At 35.8% G+C, this 24663-nt stretch overlaps 1 protein-coding gene across 3 annotated transcripts in view; it reads right to left on the minus strand.

Moving 5' to 3' along the window:
• Gyc88E (Guanylyl cyclase at 88E) overlaps positions 1 to 24663 on the minus strand; it is a 227035-nt gene that overhangs the window by 145754 nt on the left and 56618 nt on the right. Inside the window, exon 1 of one of the 3 annotated variants that reach the window (XM_081738808.1) lies at positions 16189 to 16324. The exons of the other annotated variants lie outside the window; for them this stretch is intronic. The gene's annotated coding sequence lies outside the window, so the exon portion shown is untranslated. Of the gene's footprint in view, positions 1 to 16188; positions 16325 to 24663 lie in introns of those variants that run through there. 3 annotated transcript variants of the gene reach the window in all.

The following is a 24663-nucleotide window of genomic DNA, read 5'->3' on the forward strand; positions in this document are numbered from 1 at the left end:
GAGGTAAGAGATGCCACATGTCTTTTACCGCGTAAGCCAATAACTTTCGGTATCTTAGATTGGACAATTGCTATTCCACTTTCATCGACGTTGTATATTCTGTCCGGCGTACAATGTGCTTTTGCATACACATCTTCGAGAAGTTCATAAAAAATTTTTGTGTTGTTTTTGCTGAAACCCAGTGCCCTAGCATAAGATGTCCCTGTAGGTTTCCTTTCCGAAAGTGTTTTCTTGTGTCGTTTCAGGAGGAGCTTTACCCATTTTCTTCCAGCCATCTCTTTCCCAAAAGGATGTCTCAGGTTATTTCGTTCCGCTAATTGTAGAGCCATACGCGCAAGATCTTCACGAGTAAGCCCAACGTATGCAGCTTCCATGGCTAAACAGTATTTTACAAGCACTTTTTCTATTTCAGAACCAAGAATTGTTGGTCGACCTAGTTTTGTCGCAGCCGCCATCAGTGGATTTCCATATTTTTCTTTGGATAACCTTTGAAGAGTTGCTCTGGGAACTTGAAATGTTTTGCTAGCTTTCTTCCAACCCATAGTTTTATTTCGTATGGCATCTATGGCCTTGGCCATGTCATTTTGATTCCACATTCTTAGTTTCGTACTTCTTTTGGACATTTTGATCCCCTTGAAAGCTGCAAATAAATTGCATGAGTCATGAGAATTTGGTACGAAATATATTTTTTACTTGTTGCACAACATAATAGGGGGCTCGCTTTAGGAGTGACAAGGGGGCCCACTTTACGACCATACGTGTTTTTACTTTCGCTCCAAATTATTTGTCACCCCTACGTCCAAATTACTAGTTAATTACATAAAAACATACCTCTTATCATTAAGATTAAATAAATAAATAGTTGATTCACTTACCTCTTTACTAGCTTTGGAAAACAACACTTGCTCGCCGGAGCTTCAAAAATTTTAACTGCGTGAAAACTAGTCACATGCTGACTACAGAACAAAGGATTAACTTATCAACACAGGAACCAGCGCTGTATGTGGCAGTAACGATAAACTATATCTCCGCGTATTTCTAGCATTCTACGCTAATATCCGGAGCAGTAATCGAGGGGGCCCACTTTATGCACCCGGGCCCGGATTTGGTATAGTTCCTCTACTATTAAGTTGGTATTATTAAGAAAACTCATTTCAATTTCATTTCAATCATAAGTTTTTATGTGACACACAGCCTATTCTTCATGCTATCTTCAAAACCTGCAACCCATATTATAAAACTAATGAATTTGTAGGACTTTTGAGAGTTTTCATTTTATTTTTACGGGAGATAGCTTACATTTTTATCGGCGGCAAGTATCAAGTAAAAGTGTGCTATCTTTAAAAGAAAACAAAATAAAAACTGATAACTGCTCTTCTCAGTCTTTTCGATGAAATTACAAAACTTAAGTAGTTATTCTAAATTGGTTTTACTTGCGGAAAACAAAACCAATAAACAATTGCAGTAGAGCAATGTAATAAAATGATCAAATATATGTTATTCTCTAAGGCATTTTCCGTGACAACATAAAACAATTTACACTTTTGCAATTTCTATCTATAAGATTTAAAGTGTTTGAACTTGCTTGTTTCTAAGTACACAATGTATTGTTACTAATAGTCGTAATAGCATATATATTTTATCCAGCCATCTCCTTTGAAATGATGACCGAAAATCGTGGTGTTAGAATCTACGTCCCGCATTGCTTATGTGCTAAAATATGCTGTTAAACTTATGAACAAAACCACTTACTATCGATTAGAAGCATTGTGAAAGCGAACGAATATTTTATAAATTAAATATTTTCATCGCCTTATCCCTCACCAATTTGAATTCAAAGTAACAAAAGTAATTCTTAATCTTAAAAAATCAAATTTTTTTGATACAAAAATTACCCTGGAACATATACACACAGAAAGTTTTACAAAACAAGGGAGGGGAAGAATAGGAGGTTAAAGTCACTCTATTATTCTCGGCTAACTTTTAACAATGCCATGGGAACGACTAGAAAACAGTTAAAAAATACTATATATGCTATTTAATACATCAAATTCAAATATTTATTATACAGCCATACTATCCACTGGACTCTTATCGATGGTCTAATAGTCAGCAATGGTCTTGATGGATGTGGTCCCGGCTTCAATTTCAGTAGGAGATCATTGAAATTTAAACGCATGAGGGAAGTTTAGATTTCACCTTAAACTATAAATCAGCGTCTCATGTAATCCTGTCAATTCTATTGCATTCACACGCTACCGCGTTTTCCCAATAGTTTTCGCTCTGTTTTGAAAGGGAATATAGGATATACAAATCTTGTTTGTAGTAGCTACCTAACTCAGGTTGGTGCGAATTGTCACACGAGTAAGTTCCTTTTAAAACGGAAAGATGTTTTATAGTTATAAACGTGGTGCCTTCCTGCCCTCCACGCTGTTCTAGTGGCCGCGTGCGTCTTTGTTGTGCATAATACCGTGCTCGATTCCGGTGGGAGAGTACTAAAAATCACTTTTACAATTGTCCACTCTCATTAATCATCCCTTTTATCTAAAAGAGTATAACCATGGGACGTTAAACTGAAGAAAAACTCATATTATAGGTAGACATGTTGTGCCTTTCTAATGTTAACCTGCAACAAGAACTACAATCTCACCTATAGAATGATGTTTGTTGGTACTAAAAGTTGATTATGTCCAAAAGGCAGGGTGTATATAAAGGGTGTCTCAAAAGTCCCCTGACAGGGTAACTCTGTTATTATCAGAGTTACAACAAAATGTAAAAGTGGGAAATCATTTCCAAATATGATATTTTCAATTTAAAGTGAAGCTTTTTTTTTTTTTCAATCGGACCAGCCGTTTGGTCTATACACTCTTTATGCTCCCAATGTTAAATGAAAATACAACGTTGCCATTTACCGGGTCCCACAACATAAGTGAATGAAATTACTGTCTTTTACCCTAAAGTATCGATAGCCAGCCCTAATTTCAAACATGCCCCCATTATCATACTCTTACAAAATTTATCTACCTTCCGGTAAATTTGCAACGTTGCATATTCATTTAACATTGGGCGCATAAAGAGTATACAGCCCAAACAGTCCAAAATATTTCACCTTAGATTGAAAACATAATATTTGGAGACTGTTTCCCCTCTTACATTTTGTTCTAACTCTGATAATAAGAGTTATCCTATGTCAGGGGACTTTTGAGACACCCTGTATACAGTAACTGTAAATTGAAAATTTCCATCGTATTCTAATTTGTCAATAAGTATTCGAGTACATCGTGCTAAATCAGTACTAAAGAACACAAGTAATAAACGTATTACTTAATTACATCCATTATATCGGTAAATATCAATTGCGATATAGCACTTGCTTCACTGGAAACATTCATAAATAAATTTCCAGATAGTGGTGTACGCAAAGAATGTTCTGGTTTAACTCCTTTGAGCAAGATACTATGCAGAATAAACATTTACCATACACAAATACCTGAAATGTGAATTTGAAAGCTTGACCCCCCCCTCCGTACACACACACACACCTTGATAAGATTCTTTGTATATTACTGTCATAGATTAACAACAATATTTTCATTATCCCATACTTTTATGATACAAACCTTTTCCAAGCTACCAATTTAACAGTGTGTAAACTTAAACATGAGAGAATTCTACTTCCTTATTCTTGATGGATTGCAACCCGAAAAAATAGAGCTATTTCTGTAAGTGGAAGGAAAACACATACGATACGAAGTTTCATTAAAATCGGAGAAGTTGCACGAGAGTTATCGTAGAATAGATGGACAGACAAACACACAAATTCCGATTGAGTTGAATTGTACAGTCCGCAGCAAAAAAACCTGCAACATGAGCGTGTAAGTTTATTGTGAAACGACGAAGACTTTTGTTCCAAAATAAATGTGAAAGGGAGGACGCAGAGATTTTTCCAGCGTGATTCGTGCCACTTAGACGCTATGCTGATTCCCTGCGCTGTTAGGCATAGTTTCACAATATACTTACATGCTCATGTTGCAGGTTTTTTTGTTGCGGACTGTACAAGCTTGCTACGCTCACTTTAACAAGTAGTGATGCTATGTATTGTCGAAGTGAGAGATCCTTTCTCTCAATAATTTCAACTCCAAACTATAGAAGTAAGTATCTAGTGTCCGACAAAACACACACAATTTTCTATAAAATGATCTCTGTGTGTTTAAAAAAAAACATTCAGAAAAAAATTTGGAGATCTATTTCAATTCCAAGCAACTGTGATAATTTGAAACGCTCAGACAAAATATACCGTATTCAACAAAAATTATTTTCTTTTACGGAAGTCATATATAATTTTTATTTAAATCTTCAGGGTGGGTTGCGGGAGAAGCGGGTGAAATGAGTTCTGATGTCTGATTACTTCAACAGCAAAAGTGGGAATTATATGAAAAACCTCAATAAACACATACATGCATCATATTGTGTTCAAATTGAATAATACTTAGGAAAATTATAATAAAACACTTTTTTAACTTGGGAGGAGTACTATAATTACTTTCTTGTACTCCACTTATAAATGCAAGTAATGGAAATAATTGTGAAACCTCAAGAAATTTACGCGATATTCAATGAAAACTAATATTTCTACGAAAGATATCTTGAATCATATTTATATTTGTTTAACAGATGGGAGGGAAGTAGTAATTCATACTAAATTACGGAGCAAAATTATCTGTTTATGTTTGATTGTCTTCAGTCCTAAGTACAGGGAACGACAGTAAAAAGTCAAAGAAATATACATAATTTTGTATCAAAACAAAATGAGGTTTATCTAACTTATCGTGGAACTCTAGAAAATCGAGAGAGGAATAATGCCATTACTTTATTCCTTACTGGCTTCAGATTCATGTAGAGTAAATGATTGGGAAGCCTTAAACAAAACATACGACATATTACATCAAAATGGAACAGTTATAACGAAAATTATTATGAAACTCTTTCTAAATTGGGAGAGGAGGTACAGAAGAAGATAAATCCATCCCACATGAGGGAACTAAATTCGTCACTTATTCTTTCTTGACTGATTTTAATCCTAAGTGTTGGGAAAAACGTATACATTATATTGTATCAAAACCAGGTGAATTTTATAAACTTTATCGTTGAACTCTGAAAGAAATCGGGACGATGAGGGTTAGAAATGTAAATATATTTCTTTATTCTTTACTGATTTCAACCTCCTCCCGAGGAGATGATTGAGATGCCCCAAAGAAAATATCAAATATTTGCTCAATTTCTTTTAACAAAAATTATCTTAGAACATATTTTTGAAATAGAAGGTAGTGAAATTAACTTTTCATTCTTGGCAGATTTTAACCTAAGCTGCGAGAATACTCCCAATGCTACAAAGAAAATATATATTAAATTTTGTCAAAATCGATTTTTTTTACAAAGTTTATATTCAATATTCTACCCTCTTCGACTTGATGGATTCCAACCCTAAACAATAGGGTTAATTATACAAGTAGAAGAAAAGTACATACCAAGTTTCATCCAAATTGGGTAAGTTTTACGAGAGTTATCATGGAACAAATGGGCAGACGGACAGACATACAAATACTAATCAAGTCGAATAATAGAACATTTGCTCACTTCAAAAATAATTTCAAACACTTTCGATTTATATTGGTCCTTTCAAAACACATAAAAATTGGGAAACTAAATATGGAGTTTACTAATACAAGATTGAAATTGATATTATAAAATACACTGATATGGTGATTTAGAGAGATTGCGACAGCGGGAGATGTTTTCATATTTAGAATTTACCAACACTCCTCGTACGTGACGTCTCTTATCCATACCGGAAATACACATATGGAAAGCGTGTGAGTAAATTGGTGTAGTTCAGGAGAAATCAACGCAAAATCTATTCCAGTCTGTGCAGTCAGAAACCTTGAAGGTAAATATGAAAGCACGTTATATGAAAAAAACTGAATACGCGACAAAACGTACTAGCGACAAAACGTACCACCGACAAAACGTACCACTTACCCTGAGGGCTGCTTGTGAAGGGTTTTCTAAAAACACTTTAAATAATGACAAGCGACAAAACGTACCACTTGCCTGGAGGGCTACATGCGAAGAGTCTTCCAATCAGCCAATTAAATAATGTGAGGCGACAAAACGTACCACTTGATAGGACGGTATATAAGAATATATATATCGGCCAAAATAAGGTTAAAAGTTGAACAGATTGGTGCTGAGAAAAGTAACGATGCAAGACTAAGACTAAGACTAAGACCATGCCTGCAAGATTCTCGCAACACCAAGACCATACCTGCAAGATTCTCGCCAGACCAAGACCAGCAAGAATCTTGCATATGCAATATTTGAATATTTGCTGATTTCCATCACACTTTATCCAGGCTTTGGACCAGAGACGGATAGGCATTATTAGAGGGGCACGGGCGCTTTCTCCCACAATGGCCACCAGCATCTCAATGTCACAAATCAATTGCACAGTTTTCTTTCTACAGTGAGTCAATAGTATTAACAATTGACAATTAAAACCTGATATTCTTTCATCAGTATATTATTCTGAATTGTTCAAAATATTATATGAAGTTCAAGGAGAACGTATACTATATTACAAAATTAACAGATGTTTTAGTGTACTAGTTTTTGATGCTATTGTATCTATCACTTTTGCATTCGAAGTATTTTTAATAAATCTTTTTCAATAGACATCAACAAAATGTTTTCAAATGTTCCTGAGACATGGTACTCGTTAGCCTATTTTTAATGTATTTCAGTTTATTTCAATTTTGAAAAAAATCTTTCACATGTTACCTGAGTTACGGGCAAAGTCAATAAAAATTTGTATGCTGGAAACCTGGATAAGTATTACTGCACAAATTACAATTCTGCAAAATTAAAAAGCAACACATTGTACAATTTTGCAACACGTTTTGCATTCGCTTTCCTTGTAAACAAAGGTATTTTCTCCTAATTCTGAATCACTTGCACCATCAGCACAGTCATTTTTCCTCGGTTGTGCTCGTCATCAAGACTGACTTTCAAGGATATCCACGTCCTTCAAAAGTCCAAGAGAATACATTTATAGTATCCTTTGAAACTTCTTAACTGAAGTTTTTCAGAAAATATGTAAGTTTATCGATAGACACGTCTGGAAGTTCTGTTACTTGGTTGAAGTGGCTAGGGTCCAAATAATCCATAAAGTACATTGCTTCTTGAATCTTGAAGAAATACTCAAAACTACCATGTCCAATATTGTGTTGAATGCTTCGATGCAGTACCTGGTCATTGGATAGAAGCAGCTTCATCTTCATATTCACAGGAAAAATCTTTGTCCATCTCTGAAGGCGAATTGTCGACAGGTCAATAGAAAAAAAGAAATCACGTTCTAAGTCTTCAAATTTGTTACTGGCCCATTCTGCAAAGCTTAATGCTGCATTCTTAACGTATTCAAAATCATCTCTCTACTCTTTCAATTGGAACAGAGTAGTCTGCACCATCCGATAGGACTACACTAGCAGCACCCTCTATTTGGAGATAGTTTGACAGAGAGGTCGTCACTTGAAATATCTTAAGGAACATTTCTGCTATCCGAATTGTTTTGAACTTGAGAAGATATTTTATATATCCTTTCGATTTACACCTAGCTTTTGGTTTGATATTTTCAGTAGAAGCAATTTTCTTAATTGTTATGGTCAACTCTATATACAAAGCACTTTTTGGGTTCGAAAAATGACCAAACTTTTTCTAAAAAACAGTGTGTTTTCTACCATCTTGTTTCCATAATAACTGTAAGACGCCTTTGTTAAAATTTGATCTTCCAAATGTATATTCGCTGATAAGACTCACGCATAAATATGGCACAGTCATTCAGCAGAACAATGACACAGAATCAATGCAATTTTTTGTCAGATCACATACAACATGATTGAGTATATGAGCGTAACACCACACGTGTAACTGAGTTTCTTAGTAGTTAAGCGGTTAGCGTATGCGCCTTTGTCGTGGGAGACTTGGGTTCGATTCCCGGCGGGAGCTCATGTGCTTCGGATTTCCCGTAAATCAGTATGTCCCGCCTCATATAGCCTCGCTGCTAAAAGGGTCGTTAAACTCAAAATCAACCGAATCACACGTGTAACTGATCATAGGTGAATTGAAAAAATCCGAATATTGTCCTTGCATGTTACTTGAGCCATCGGTTGAATTTCAAATACACTTCTTAATATCAAGGTTCAACTTCTGCAGAATTTCCAGCAGTAAACCGCAAAGACACTGGCCTGTGGTAGATATGCATTTTACAATGACAACAATACTTTGTTTAACAACCATTTTAACAACATACCGTAAAACAACAGAGAACTGGCCTGAAACTACTATATCTTAAGTAGTATCTAATAGAACAGAAATTATTGAAGCTTGAGAGACTTCTTTCGAAATATATTCTCTGATAAGTGTACTGATAGCATTCAAAACATAATTCACCGTGTTTAGTAAAAGTTATGCGACCACTATCCTGCTTACTTCCTCGTATATGACTCTTCTCGGTGACCTTATCTAAATTACTTTTAAACGGATCAAATTTGCTTAAGAAAGGAATAATATCCAAAAAGTTTCCATGATCTATAGCTGTGTCTTTCAGTTTATAGGCTGCTACATTTCCTCTGTAAATGAGCCCTCTTTTACCAATGAGTTTCTGCACTTTGACAACTCGATACATTACCTGTCTGTTCTTCTCAACCTTATACTGCCGTTGTTTTACCTGTTCATGAGGAAGTAAATTCTTAACATGAAGTGGTACGTTTTGTCGCGGATTAAATATCCGAAATGTTTTAATTAGTCCATGACAGGTTGTAATTTATATAAGTGGTACGTTTTGTCGTGCAATAAATATCAGAAATGCTTTAATTAATCCATGATAGGTTGTCATTTATGACAGGTCGTCAAAAGTGGTACGTTTTGTCGCGAAAATTCAAGTGGTATGTTTTGCTGCTGGTACGTTTTGTCGGGACACCGAAAAAACTAGAGAAAAAACTAGTTTATATGAGTTAAATAGTTAGGATTACTAGGTACGCTCTCAGAAAATGTGATTTTAAAATGTATTAGTATATTATTTATTTCAAGATGAGTGATATAAAAGTATTTTATCAACCACTCCTCACATAATTAATCTACACAAAAGCTTTCATCGAGATACCAATATTGTGAATTGAAAGAAAAACATTAATTACACAATTCAAAGGAGGGTAGTATATACATGTGAACACTAGGCGATGTACTCGAAGAATAGGGAAGTTAAGAGTTTATGGATACCAAATACATTACGATAACTGTTGGCATTTATTCTCTTCTTGCCAATCAATTGCTAGGGTAAACACTACACAAATAACAAAACATATGATTAAATTAGGAGAATATTGTATACATGTAAATACGAGATATATACATGATTAATATTTATATATATATATTTATAGAGAACTGAAAATACAACATAAGATTTGGACTATAAAATCATGGCATCTAGAGGTGTGATTACCAAGGAACCGCTAGATAGTCCCGAAGCATCAGTAAAGACGATCTATTTGTAAATTATTCATTACAGCTTTGGAAAATTCAAGAGTGCTAACAAAATATTACATAGCCGAAACTGTAACACAGGTATCAGAGTGTTTCAAAACAACACCGACAAAGTTTGAGAAGTGATTCTTGACATCATGATAAGACGAAAAGTATAGACCAACCTGGCTGCACAAATGCTTCTTTTCGGAGTTATAGGCTGCCGAAAACATGAAAAAAAAATTAAAGGTCCACAGCTTCAATACTATGGGACCTACCGTAGTCGGGTCAAGACTTTATTTAGGAACTTGTATGCGCCCTATCCAAATATCCATGTTTCAGCATCCTGCGGTAATTCCACAACAACTTTAATAGAGGTAGTTGGTGAGTGCTTAAAATTATATGCCCGTAGTCAAACAGCCTCTATAAAAATTATTGCATGATTACCTTAGGATTCTGAAACATGCATTTTTGGATAGCAGACATATTAGTTCCTACGTGAAGTCTTGACCCGCCTATGGTAGGTCCCATAGTTTTGTATCTATGGACCTTTAAAGTTAATTTTTTCATGTTTTAGGCAGCCTGTAACTCCGAAACGAGGCATTTGTGCACCCAGGTTGGTCTATACTTTTTGTGTTATCTTGGTGTCAGGAATCACCTCTCAAACACTGTCGGTATTGCTTTGAAACACCCTGCATACTCTTAAAATATATATACTACTTTGGTCAATTGCAGTTTTATTAATGATCCATTTATAATGGAACGTATGAATGGTATAAATCAAATCCGAAACATAGTATGGACTTTTCAGAACACTATAAAACTGGAAAACAAACTTAGTGATAATTACAAGGCTTTAAGGATAACAACACTGGTGGAATAAAGGAACTTGTGATATATTACAAGCTTTCAAGAATACTATAACTAATCAAATAAAGGACCTCACCGAAAAATTACAACATTTCCTGGACATACTAACTAATAAAATAAAGGAGATAAATCCCATGCTTTCGAGGATTACATAATAATTAATGAAATAGGGGAATCTGGTGGTAAATTCCAAGGTTTCGAATACTACATAATAACTGATGAAACAGAGAAATCTAATCAGATATGGAATTAATATCATTAAAATGAATTCGTTAGTGACTTCTTGTTACTTTTAATGCATGACAAAGAATTGCTTTCTTTGGAGAATATTTATAGTGATCTTGGAAGAAAAACACTGATCAGATGATAACGAGAGGAGCTGGATCCACGGCTGAATGGAAACCTGCAAAAAATTCTTATCTGATTGCTTCCAACGACATTTTTCGGTTGAACGAGCATAGACCAGACTTTTCGCTTTCGTTTCGAATACTGAATGATATGATAAAATGTAACCCATTGAATCAGGTTATACCCGGATAGAATAAATAACGACAATCAATGCCTTCGGCGCTGCCTCTGCCACAAAGTACCGAATAGAATAAATAACAACAGATGACGCCAACTGTGTTGCCCCTGTAAATTCCTGAGCCAGCCTACCTGCGCACCCTTGCCTAAATTTTGGCTTAAATGTCATTATGATTCCTACCAACAGCTAAATAAGCCCCAAAACATAGTAATTTTAATGATAGACCTCGATGGATTCGACAGTAATCTCGATCATTTTAGATATTTTATTTTTTGCCCTTTCTCACACCCATACCGATTTGAGGGGCCGCGGTGCCTCAGTGGTAGAGCGTTCACCTCTGGTGCTTGGGGTCCCTGGTTCGATCCCAGCTCGCGCCAAGTAAACTGTGGTGTCTCCCGTTTCCCCCCACTTTCCTCATTCCACCGTTTCATTCATTTCCCATAATCACAGTCTCCTTTAGTCTAGCCTGCATAATTGTGGGACGTAAAACTCAAAGATTTCATTTCATTTCATTTATACCGATTTGAAATTAATGGTATTTGGAATGTGACTGTTCATCTCATAGACCCAGAAAGCTATGGATTTGACAGTCTTTTTCGATTATTTTACATGTCGCCCTTCCCTCCAGGGGTGATGTAGGAGCTGAATGTGAACTTAAATAACATGGAGATGGTCACGATTCACCTCAGTAACCCCAAAATTACGGATTGAACATTAATATTGATCAATTTTAATTATTGATATGTCACCCCACCCACTCTCCCTATGAGTGCTAGGGGGTCTTACCCCATTGGAAGCTGAACAGGGACTTAAAGGCCACCGGAACATCACCAATCAACTCAGGATCCCAAAAGCTATGATTCGACACCAATAGCAGTTGTTTTCGAATATTTTTCATTGTCGCAATTTCTCCCCCTCTGCAAGGTGCTAATGGAAGCTGAACTTGGACTTAAACGATATCGGGACTGCCACAAATTAACTTAGCAACACAAAAAACTATTGATTTGGTACTAATATTGTTCGTTTTCGATTTTTTCTTTTACATGTCACCATTTTTAATTCCACGGGTGCTAATGGAAAACTTAAGGCATCGAAGGTGTCACAATTCATCTCACCAATCCTGGGAACTGTGAATTCAATATTAATGTCGGTAGTTTTCGATCATTATTTTGTTACTTCTCCCATTCTCCAACTCGGGACGCCAGGGGGCGGAAATAGACCTACTGTTTTTCAGACTATATATTATATGTGTACCAAGTTTGGTTAAAATTGCTTCTGACATTCCAGATTTATGCTGGAACATACATACATATAGATATTTAGACATCCATTTTTACTTACGGGCGATGAAAGAAGAGAAGAAAGAATCTTGATCGTGAAAAAATCCAATTCGAGATTTCAGCGGATTTACACATTTCATGACTCATAAATTACATGAAGTGATTTTTTGATACTATTCCATTCGTTCGTCCTCATGTACACCCGTCTAGAGTGTATACCGTTCAATATTTCAATCGAATTTTAAACTTAAGCTTTCCGTGTGATTCTCCAGAGAGTTTCTTTTCTTTATAATTTTCTACTGAAGAGTGGAAAAAATATTTCTTTTTTTCTCGAAAACGCCTATAACGATTTTCTTTGTATTTCACAAATCAAGTTTTCAGTAACAACTGCACATTGTAGTGTAAGTAATTTCTCTGGAGAAAATCGAGAAGGGGTAGTTTACTGTTAAGGATGAGTTTTTTCGGTCGTTTTTTCTTAAAAACGTTTCAAGTCATTTTGATCATATTACACAAATAAGTATATCGTTAATAACCTATTCATTTGTCCTCAAAAATCTACGAGAAGTAATTTATTCTTGGGAATGAGATTTTTCGAACGATTTTCTTAGAAAAAACTCAGACAATTTTATTCATATTTCATAAATAATTAGTGTATTAATAAGTGGATAATATGCAATAAGTCAGTAGTTCTCAAAGTGGGGTCCGCGACGTCTAACAATTGAAATGTGTTGTAATAAAATGGAACTCACAGCTAGTTTACACGAAGTAATTTTTTCAGTTACTAAAAAGAAAGAAATTAGAAATTACTTTGTAAATTTAAATGTTTTCCTATTTTGCCAAATTTCTGCTCTGAAGTCGGTCAACTGTTATATAGGACTACTTCATGTTACAGAAGTTTCTTCTTTGTTAGAAGCAGTTGTTTTTCAAAAGCAGTTGTGTGTTAACTACATGACGCCTCGGAATTTCATGATTTCATCTTCAAGTGGCGGAAAGCTCCCACCACTACCACCAATTCGAAATATATATATATATATATATATATATATATATATATATATATATATATATATATATATATATATATATATATATATATATATATATATATATATATATTAAATATTAGTCATTCCTATGGTTATAAACATCAAAACTCCCCCCAGTTCTGAGATTTAAAGAAAAACTATGAGAAACGTTTCGCAGAATATGTTCTTAGATCCGCCATTGCCAGTAACTCTTGACTCAAATTGCGTGCAGTTAATGTGAAATTGTCTTGGAAGATAGGTCACAACAAAGAAATAACGTTGCTTTGCTTCAATCAATTTGTAAAAAGATTAAAAAAAATACCAAAATACATACACAGATAACATTGGTGACTCACACACACAATCATTTCCTTTCCAGCAAAAGTAACAACAACTGTTGAAACAATAATATATATATTTTTAAAAAAAATTCTAATTAGTACATTTTTCAGTACCATGTGAAATTTAAGATAGCATTGCAAGGGGGCCCGCAGATCACTTTCAGGACCGAATGAACAGGAGGTTCGCGTTATCTGAAAGTTTGAGAACTACTGGAATAAGTCATTTGTCCTGAAAAATTATACGAGAAGTAGTTCGTTCTTGGCGTGATATTTTCTCAAAAACAATTCAGACGATTTTTTTCCTGTTTCATTAATAGCTCTAGGAGATGTGTTTCTTTTCAGACTATATTTCAAAAACGACTCAGGCAATTTCGTTCGTATTTCATAAATAAATATTTCATTAATATTCTTGCCTATATAATATTGCGTAAATTATTTCTAATGAAAATATCGGCAAGGGTGAGTTGTTTCTTTTTTTGTTGTTTGTTTGTTTTTCAGTTTTGTAAAATAAGACCCATGAAATTTTATCATTATTTTTATAAATATATATTTCATTAATAATAAGAATATATGGCATAAAAATTCATAGGAAAAATCAACAAGGGGTAGTTTACTTGTCAGGGTGTTTTCTTTGAGCAAAGTTTTCCAAAAACGCCTTATAACTTTGTTCTTATTTTACAAGAAAACATTAATAAGTGTAGTTCAACGTGATTTAGCTTAAGAAATTGGTGCGAGAAAGTTTAGTGCGACGGCCCGTACCTTTTAATATAGCCTTTATATTTGATGAAAGTTTTTTCACTGTAGGTTTTTATATTAAAAATTAAGGTGTTAGTTTATATGATAACTATTTGATATAATGTTTACGTGTAACATTGTGCTTTTAGTTTTTACGGAATTGCAATTTTGGATTGTGAAAAGTTAAACTGTTTAAAGGCACATTTATGTGAAAGAAGGAATTTTTGTTATTATAAAGTTGTAGTGTTAGCGTTTGTGATTTTGTCTACACATATGTTACATCAGGTGCACACCCAGAAATTTTTGTTGAGAGGTGTCCAAGCTTTTGGGGGGAAGGGGACTCCAATACTATAATTCACTATATTTATGTGGTATTGAACGGATTTTATTATTCACACGGAAAGATGGTAATTACAGTAGGACGCCGATAATCGGAACGTCAAAAATCCGAACGCGGTCTCTAGAAGCTAATGACAGTACACTAATTCGATTTTCTTTGTGTGAAATCAGTCTTTCTACAAAAGCTTATTCATATGTAATTGTTTGTCATACATATTTTTATTTTTATTTTCGCTTAGGCCTATACAAGTTAAGTTTTAAGTGTGAGTTACAAGAATAGTGTAATTTAGTGTACGAGCGGGTTCTTTAGAAACATTAAATGTAAGCAGCCTTACGTACGGTATTGTAATTACTATATGTACTGTATAGCCGCTGTATCGATAAAAGAGCATACCGTACAGTATATTTAAGCGTTAATTGCCTTTTCTTGGTAATTTTCGAAAATCCGGACAATTTGAAAATCTGAACTGCCTGTGGCCCCAATTAGTTCGGATTTTCGACTTCCTACTGTAATTGTAAAATACTTCCACCAATATTTTCAGAAGAAAAGATAGACCTAAATTGTTGTCATAAGAGAAAAAGTACAAACGAAGTGTAAGATTGAATTTTCATGCTACGTTAATCATTTCCCTGTTAAACAAGTACAGTTTTATTGGAAAAGTGAACAAATGTATGTTGAATTAGGAAGTTTTGGGGGATTGGGACCTGGTGCCCCACTGTATTACATGAAAGTAAAAATTTAACAAATTTTTAGAGAAACAATAACGCTTAATTCTTATATAATAATAATAATAATAATAATAATAATAATAATAATAATAATAATAATAATAATAATAATAATAATAATAATATTGCAGAAATCAATCTAAGGTATTTTAGCCTCAAATTTGGTGTTCTAATTTCTCAAGCAGTTCAATTTTTCTCAAACCTTTTTTTCTACTCAAATATATGCATTAAAGAAAACGACTTCAGCAAAACAAAATTTAACATCTAGCTCGCTTAATATCCGCAAAACGAAGAGGAAAGAAGAAACTACTACACATTATTCAGGCTTATGCTTTTCACCTGAAAGAAACTTTCTCAAAAAGCACTTATTTTTCTTCATTTTATCAGAGAATTCACAGCAAATTATTGCAAATTTCATTTTCCAGAGCATTAGTCCCTTTATTGTTGACGTTTTCCATTAAATTTCTCAATGGTAAAAGCGCTATAGAAGTTGTTAAATAAGTTTGCGACTTGAAACTAAATTTTTCCGTCTGACCGGGACCAAACACGAAACCGGCCGGGACACCACAACGACCCTTCAAAACCGGGACTGTCCCGGTCAAACCAGATTGTCTGGCAAGTCTATGTATGCATTATATTTTCTCACTATGCCATTCAGAAATTTGTGGAATAATATTTTTTATGTGAAACCAAAATATGTCCTTTCCCTTATCGTAACTCTACTCTCATGCCCTGTCATCTCTCCGCAAACAATATTTACTCACCTGTCTACAAACTTTTATGTGTCAGAGACTTGATGACGAAACTATACACGGAGCACTTGCTGCACCCCACACGAGTCATCTTCATAGACTGAAGAGCTAAACATTATTCTTTACTCTATAGATAATCTTCTCAATGCCACTCTTTCATTCTTCTTTTTCTACATTCATTCGTGTGTACACAGTTAAGTATATGTCGCTTCCATACAGATGCCTCCAACGATTAAAGATGCTGTTATATTAATGGCTACTGGGAGTCACGCGCAACTACAGAGTTTTCTATTTTTGTCACGCACGACATTTATGCACAGCGCGCCTTTTTTGATCTCTAACACTCTTCCCCCTTCTGGTAACCTTGCTTCCGGCTTTACTCTCACCATTCCTTCGTATCTTGGTTCTGTATGAGAAAACGCTGGTATCTGTTCTGGTTTGAAATAATTTGCCTTTAGATTTGTTGGTCAGATGCGGATCTAGACGGTGAAAACTGGGGGGCAGCCGGAATCCAGACTATGGTCCAGCATGGGCGCCCAAAGGAGAGAGCAGGAGGGGCCTGAGACACCTGACCCCCGAAAATGTATTAAAGATCTTAAAGATTTCCTTAATACAAATAAAAAATACCAAACGTAATATAGCCACCAAGGATTTGAGCCCCTAGAAATTTTTCTTCGGGCGCCCATGTGGTCCAGGTATATAACGCGATTACGACAAACTTCCAAAAATATATAAATAATAGCTTAAATTATTTCGTCATTAAGAAACTGTGGGCCTAGGCCCTACGAGCCCCCGGCTAGATTCGCCACTGTTGTTGCTCATCATTCACATGAGACTGTAAGTACTAAAGTATGATCCTCAACTTCCCTTTATGTATAAGGCAGCTACACATTGATCATTAGACGTCCTGAAAAGGGGCAAGTGGGAGTCGTGGTCAGGCATTCATCCAGAAGTTTTTTCTTGGGAAGGATCCAATACTAAAATCCAGTACGTCGATGTGGTATTATTCTGCACCCAAAAAGATGATAATTGTAAAATACTTCCACTTACATTTTAAAAAAAAATACAACTAGATTGTTTTTATAAGAGAGAAAAAAGATGAAATGTAAGATCAAATTTTCATGATACATGAATCATTTCGCTGTGATACAAGTATAGTTTTATTGAGAAAGTGTACAAATGTATGTTGATTTAGAAGGTTTTAGGGGTATTCGGTATGATTGCTTTTATTATTATTGGCAATGAACGACATGCTCTCTGGTGTTATTAAAATTAATTTTTCTCGATCTTTTCGAAAACTACTCATGAGAATTCACCGTAAATCATCTCACTCTGTTCAGTTCTATGTGGATTATCGACTCATATGAATCTATGCTAGAGATGGTCACAAACTTCCGGTTCCGCGAGGATCCAGCTCTTCGAGATCGTTTTAGAACCGGTTCCAGAACAAGATCAAACACTGCAAAGAGGACCACGTGCTTGAGCCCTCCCCGTCCAGACCCACTTGTATCACGAAGAAAAAAATTTGTGGTCCACCTGTGGGTGTTTAGTCAAATGAGTTTGCCAGTTACCCAGTTTGTTTAGTCAAATGAGACAAGCGGCCGCCGACTGGCCGCCTGCCTGTCGCTTCCACCATTTTATCTAGAACACTGTTCACAGCCTGCCAGCAGCTCGGGTTTAGCGTAGGGACGGCCACAAAGTTCCGGTTCCGGCGGAGATCCGGTTTTTAGAACCGTTCCAAGCTTGGATCCGAAAACCCGGTTCCGGAACCGGATCTGTTTAGAGCCGAAAACCGGTTCCACGAGGAATCGGTTCCGGCCACCGTAGGCTATGCGTCATCTTTGGAGAATATCATATTTAAAGAGGGGTATACTCATCATTTAGACTTTGTATGATAGTCTTGCTATTGTCATAAGGAGAAGGTTGATGGAAATATACTTCACTATCAGTTTTAACTTGGTGTGGTTTCGCTTTTTTCAATTTTGTAGAAAACTACACACGAGGATATACTCCATACCTATATCATTCTGTTCAGTTTAATGAGATCTATTGATTCATACTCTCTTTGTTTGTTAGTTTGTATGGTAATAATCCGCATGCGTACATAGAACATTCTAGAGACTGTCCCAAATTGAATGTTTGGTGTGCTTTAACACATAATGCAGTTATAAGCGCCTTCTTTTTCATAGAGGAAATCATAACAGGAAATATGTTCCTAGACATGCTTCAATACTTTGCTGTTTCCCAGTCACAACATTTGCAACCTCAAGTGATATTACAATTGGATGATGCTCCACCACATTGGAGCCTACAAGTGAGGGAGTGCCGTGATACAGAATTTCCTGGCCGGATAGGCCATGATGGGACAATTAGGTGGCCTCCCCGCTCTCCTGATGTTACCCCCCTGGACTTCTTCCTGTGGGGTATGTAAAAGACCTTGTGTATTCTGGTGAAAAGGTGTGTAACCTTGATGAACTGAAGAACCGTATTAGGAATGCGATTGCTTCAGTAACACCTGAAATGTTACAGAATAAGTGGAGAGAGATTGAGTTCAGGCTAGATATTGTAAGAGTTACAAATGGAGCTCACGTGGAGTTACACTGTGTTAGAATGACTTGTAAGTGAGACCAAATAAACTTTTTGAGTGCTCCTTTAAAATGCATGTTTTTTTTTTTTTTTAATTCTGTATCTCTGACCATATTAAAACTATACCCTTTTAAAAACTGCCAGTCCCATTCCGGACACCCTGTACTGTAGAATTCTCGTTAAAAGGAGAACTTATAGACTGAATGGTTAATTAGGCATAGAAAAAATAATCATAGACATATTCGTGAGAATTTGCCGTACATAGCAAAATGTTGTTGTTAAAACAACTAGATTTTAAAAAACTAGTGATGCCAGCACGACTACTACTTTAGCGTGTTTTTTCAACACCAAGGGTCCGGTGTGACGGTTAAGACAGGCCAGTGGTTCCACATGACTACTACTTTAGCATGTTTTTTCAACACTAAGGGTCCGGTGTTGCGGTTAATACAGGTCTGATATTACCGACTTGACACAGAGAAGATATCGAGAGGTGCTACAGAACTAGAGTGATTGAATGAAGGAACGAGTAAACAAGAACAGCGCCATGAAAATCTTTCTGTATGTACCATATATTGTTAGTAACACCCCAGCTAGTATGCTGAACGCTATAGGCATTGCGATACAAATATTAATAATTGAATCCTTCGGCCACAGTCAACAGTCAAGGAAACTTTTTATTTGCTAAGAACAATGACTTAGCAAATATATCACAGCCACCTCAAATTCCTGTGTATTCGATAGATTCACCTATACCGTAATTTTAATGTGTACATTATCTTCCAAGAATATCATAACTATCTAGTAACTGATATTGCAAATTTGTACCTCTATTTTTTGCTATGATAAAAGCTTTACGCAGTGTATTGGATATTAATATCAAGTAACGTATTGCATTTACTACAATCTTTCACGAAAATACTCTTATCATTGTATGAATTTTAGGACAGTTTTACATGAGTAGAAGTGCTGTCTTCTTTGGTCATACGTTTACCATGTACCTCTTCGTTGCCGACTATATTTCATTTCTCGTAACCACCTATCAATAATTTATGCCCCGTCAGAAGGATAATGTCTGTTTAGTAGGAAATTATATATATATATATATATATATATATATATATATATATATATATATATATATATATATATATATATATATATATATAGTGGCGGATCCAAGGGGGTCTATAGGGGCTATAGCCCCCCTTGACGCTCAGGTATACACTGGATAAAATGGACTTCAATCCTGCTTTACACTGGATAAAACGGCAATATATGTTTTAGCCCTTCTCTTGATCATATCCTGGGAGGGGCTATATATATAAGTAGTTGTTTGGCAACTGTATATAAATCAACACCAAAGGTGTATTGCTAAAATTAATCCTCACCATGTTATATGGTTGATTTAGCGACTACTCTTTTAACATTGCTTTAAAGTGCGATCGAATTGACATAGCATCAGACACATGTTAAAATTTAACACAACTCGGGTTGACACAAAGCCACTGCATTGAATTATTATCATAGTTTTTACTATGTATGTTTCAACACAACCATAAGTTGCTTAATTTGATATAGTTACACATTATCATATTTCACTTTTTACGCACTATTTTCATGTTACATTTTGATATATCATGTCATTAGATTAAAAAGTAAAAGGCTAATTTTACTCAGCAACATTGTTCATATGTCGGCCTTTCCAGGTTCCTATTCATGCATTTTACGTCTCGTATTTTCAGTTACCTTTATTCAAATTTTGTGCATAGTTTTTGAGGATTAAATCTGAACTCTTGAAAAAAAAATGCACTAGTATGACAGTGTCCACTGCGTATGGCGATTGTAGAATCTGCTGCTGAGTGAGGAATTGCCAACAGATGCGGACGATAGAAGTTTGACATTTTGATGGAATTCCCAATCGATGTACATTGGAAGCCAATTTGAAAAGGGCATTCATCCGACAAAGAAGAGGAGAACAGAAGGACGCTCAATTCTCCGCCCGATTGATGCTGCGGAATCAGTTCTTTGACCGATTTTCAACATCACCAATCATGTCACTATGATATTTTCTCACCAGAGGAACTAAGGTACCAGTTAATTTGGTCACACAGATAAGTTACATGAGTAGCTATACTGAATAAAGCACAGTCAAGTTTGGAAATTTATTACGTACTATGGGAGCGAACTTATAAATGATATATAAACCTTTAAAACAGCCTTCTTCGCAGGTATAGTGATTAAGATGCGTGTTTTCGGTTCACGATATTCTGAGTTTGTTTTCCGATAAATGATCATCTTATATACTGCGGTGGTTCAGATCCCAACCTAAAATGTAAGTTGGGAACCGAATTGCAGTGGCTATGGGGTAGAGCGTTTACTTCTGGTGCGTGGGGTCCCTTGTTTGATCTCAGCACGCGCCAAGTGAACTTTGCGGTGGACAAATACCATGTGGGTGGGTTTTCTCGGGATTCTTTCGTTTCATTCTCTTACTTCATCCCACTGGTATCATACATCTCACCATCATTGTCTCTCTTAGCCTCGGTGCATAATCGCGGGAGATAAATTTAAAAAAAAATAACGAAAAGGAATGTCTTTTCGTAAACCGGGTGTAAGAAAAGTCCGGGGCTAATAGCCAACTCCGATGTAAGTAATCATCGTCATCATCATCATAGGTATTCTGCCATTACTGCCAGGTCACTTGCCACAACTAAAAAGCTTCCATGCTACATGGTCTTCCGCTAACCTCTTCGTCTTCACGTACGATTTTTTCTGTTTTGATATCGTTCATTTATTTAGTCTCCTCCTTCTCTACCTCCTTGCTGCCACCATACCCTCTAGTAGGTCCCTCATGATACAGTTCCTTCTTAGCCAACATCCCAACCAGTTTCTCTTCCTCTTCTTAATAATATTCAAAATTGTTCTTTTCTCCCCTATCATTCGCGGGAGATGTCCGCTTTGTCCGATTCGCGGGAAAACCCTCTCATTCGTTTTCCGCTCGACTCAGCTAATTTTCTTCATTCTTCTCCCCACCCGCATTTCGAATGCTTCCAGTTGATTTCGATCATTTTTGCGTAATGTCCATGTTTCTGACCCATACAGTACTTTCCACAAGAAGCACTTTATGTTTTTCTCAATTCTTTATTCCAAGTCCCACAGAATAATATTTTCTTCGTCCTAAAGGCTTCTTTCGTCATTTCTATTCTTGCTTTTATTTCACGTTCACACTTCGTATCATCACTAATAATACTACCCAGTTATTGAAAACTAGACACCTGTTCTACTTTCTCCGCTCCTACTTCTACATTTAACATCAACCGGTACATTCCTATAACCACGGCTTTTGTCTTTCTAACATTTATTTTCATCCCATATTCTTCGTCCTTCGTCAAGTTTTCTAACATTTTATTAATTTTCTTTCCAGATTCCGCAACAAGCACCATATGAGTAAAGATACAAATAAAAAATAGAGGAAAGTTATTAGAAATAGTTTGCTTTGAATCCAATGGCGATTTTTTTTCGAATCGCAATAGCTGTTTGGTCTAGACACTAATAAGGCGCCCAATATTAAATGAGAAAGAAATGTTTGTAGTACAGCACGCTGTTCGAATGGAATGTAAATGCACGCAAACGATACGGGAAACGTAAACATTGTTGTGTGAGGGAACCTAGAACACTTCGAATCCTTTTCTTAACAAGCTGTAGTGGCTTAAAGGAACAACCTTCTGAATTGACAATGCAGCGTTTACATTTAACATAGGGCACATAACCAACGTGGATCGAATCGATTTGTGCCATTGGAAAACCTCCACCACTTTAAAGTAAAACCCACCTATTTCCATCCAACAAAATTCCTCTCTTTCCATTTACAGTGAAACCTCTACTAACGGACACCTCTATAAAGCGGACACCTCCCGTAACGGACATATTTTGTAATTCCCAAACACTGTAATAGGATAAAACATATTGGCAAACCTCTCTAAAGCGAACACTCTCTAGTACGGACACGGACAGTCTTTTCTATCCTCTTTAGGTATTATTTACCTCCGTATTACGGACACTTTCTCTATAAATAAGTTGAAAAATATTGTAAAAATACATTTTTAGTAATTCATACATGTGTCACCAAGATAGCATTGTAACATTTTGTCTCCTCAACTGTCTACTCAGCAATCCAGACGAAGAATCTCTGTTTAACAACACTCTCATGTCCTTTGCTTGCATTCCACTCCCACCCAAGCTGTTTTAGACACAAAAGTGATTGACAGTTGCCCGCCGTTTGGAATAACACGTTATTCTACTGTCCTGCTGAAGTCTCTAACCAAGCAGAAGACAAGTTCGGTAGGTTTTTGCCGGCGGGTACGCATATTGTCACAAAAAAGACACTACTGGACTGCAATTAGCCCACGAATTAAAGCGACATGCTGAAAACGTAAGTGTAAAGTGCAGAGAACTATAACATTTTATTTCCATCTTGTGCCTCGAACATAGAGTACTGGACAGCAGAAGACAACACAGGTACAGTAACATTTTGGTAATATTCGTGAATACATGATTCATCCAAAAATATTGTTACTAATTGCATATCACCTTTACTAATTTACGTAAGAAAATATCAAAACCTCTCTAAGGCGGACACCTCTCTATAGCTGACAACTATTGATTCCCCACGGCTGTCCGTTTTCGAGAGGTTTCACTGTATTAGTATCTGTACTTACTTAGGTATAATGGAGTTGGCCTTGATCCCAGACTTTTGATACACCAGAAATATTATCGCTGCTGAGTCGTGAAACACAATATAGCCTTGTATACGTGGACAAGTTATTGGTAAAATTGTCACCTGAGCCATATTTTTAAAACCAAAATTTTGTTTCTCTAAATAAAAATACACATAGGATTAGTTATTCATTCAATTGATAAAATAATATATTTTGTACGTTTAGTAAAACCCACCCCTTATCTACAATTAGGGCTTCTTCTTAAAATCATCTTTTGCATAAATTTATAATGTCCTGTCTCTAAATGGTGAAGATGAACTAACTACTAAAACTTCTATGGTCTATGGAACCTGGAAGTTCAACGCAATGTTTACACAAAAGCTCTCTACTGACTTCTCTCCTTAGCCAACTGGATCCAGCTTCTACTTTGTGTTCCTACTTCTGCGAAAACCATCTTAATATCATCCTCTGATCTGTACCTAGGTCTTATTAACGGTCTTTTTCCAAACGGGTTTCCAGTTAAACTTTTGAAAGTATTTCTACTTTCATTCTGTCTACATGATCTGCGCTCCTCAGCCTTCTAGACTCAATTACAATAGCAATGTTAGAAGAAACGGTATAAATTATGCAGTTCCTCTGTGTTTTATTAATGTAGCTTTGATAGCTTTGATATTGATGGCAGTACTACCACAAAGATTAGAGAATGTACATGTCCGGACTATTTCTCGGTCGTTAGTGTTCATGTAGGAACGATATAGCTCTGTTGTTGGAGTCAAAGAAGACCTCAAAACAAGTCTCTTATAGGACCAATACATTATCAGTTTTAACTGATCAGTCTAACTTAGCTAGAAACTGAATTAACCGATCGTACGATGAACTGAACTGATAGTGTGCGGAGTACCGTCAGTTAATACTATTCAGTTTTTCAGTTCCTTCAAGTTCAGTTACTTCAGTTTCATCAGATGTTCAGTAGAGTGTAGTTCAAGTTCCTTGAAATACCAAAGCTTTGGAACGTACCGGTACACTTCCTCACCTTCAGTCCTCGATTTCTTGGATTCGTCCATTTTCCGCAGTTCCTTCCTAAATGCCTACCGTAGGTTGTTTATTTTTTAAATAACAGTATCGCGTGTCGCCTGAAGTTCCAGCTCTTTTAATTTTGTAACATATCATACACCTCCCCTCTTTT

The sequence above is a fragment of the Thermobia domestica genome, chromosome 14 (assembly GCF_964235325.1).
Source record: "Thermobia domestica chromosome 14, izTheDome1.hap1.1, whole genome shotgun sequence".
Taxonomy (NCBI): Eukaryota; Metazoa; Arthropoda; class Insecta; order Zygentoma; family Lepismatidae; genus Thermobia; species Thermobia domestica.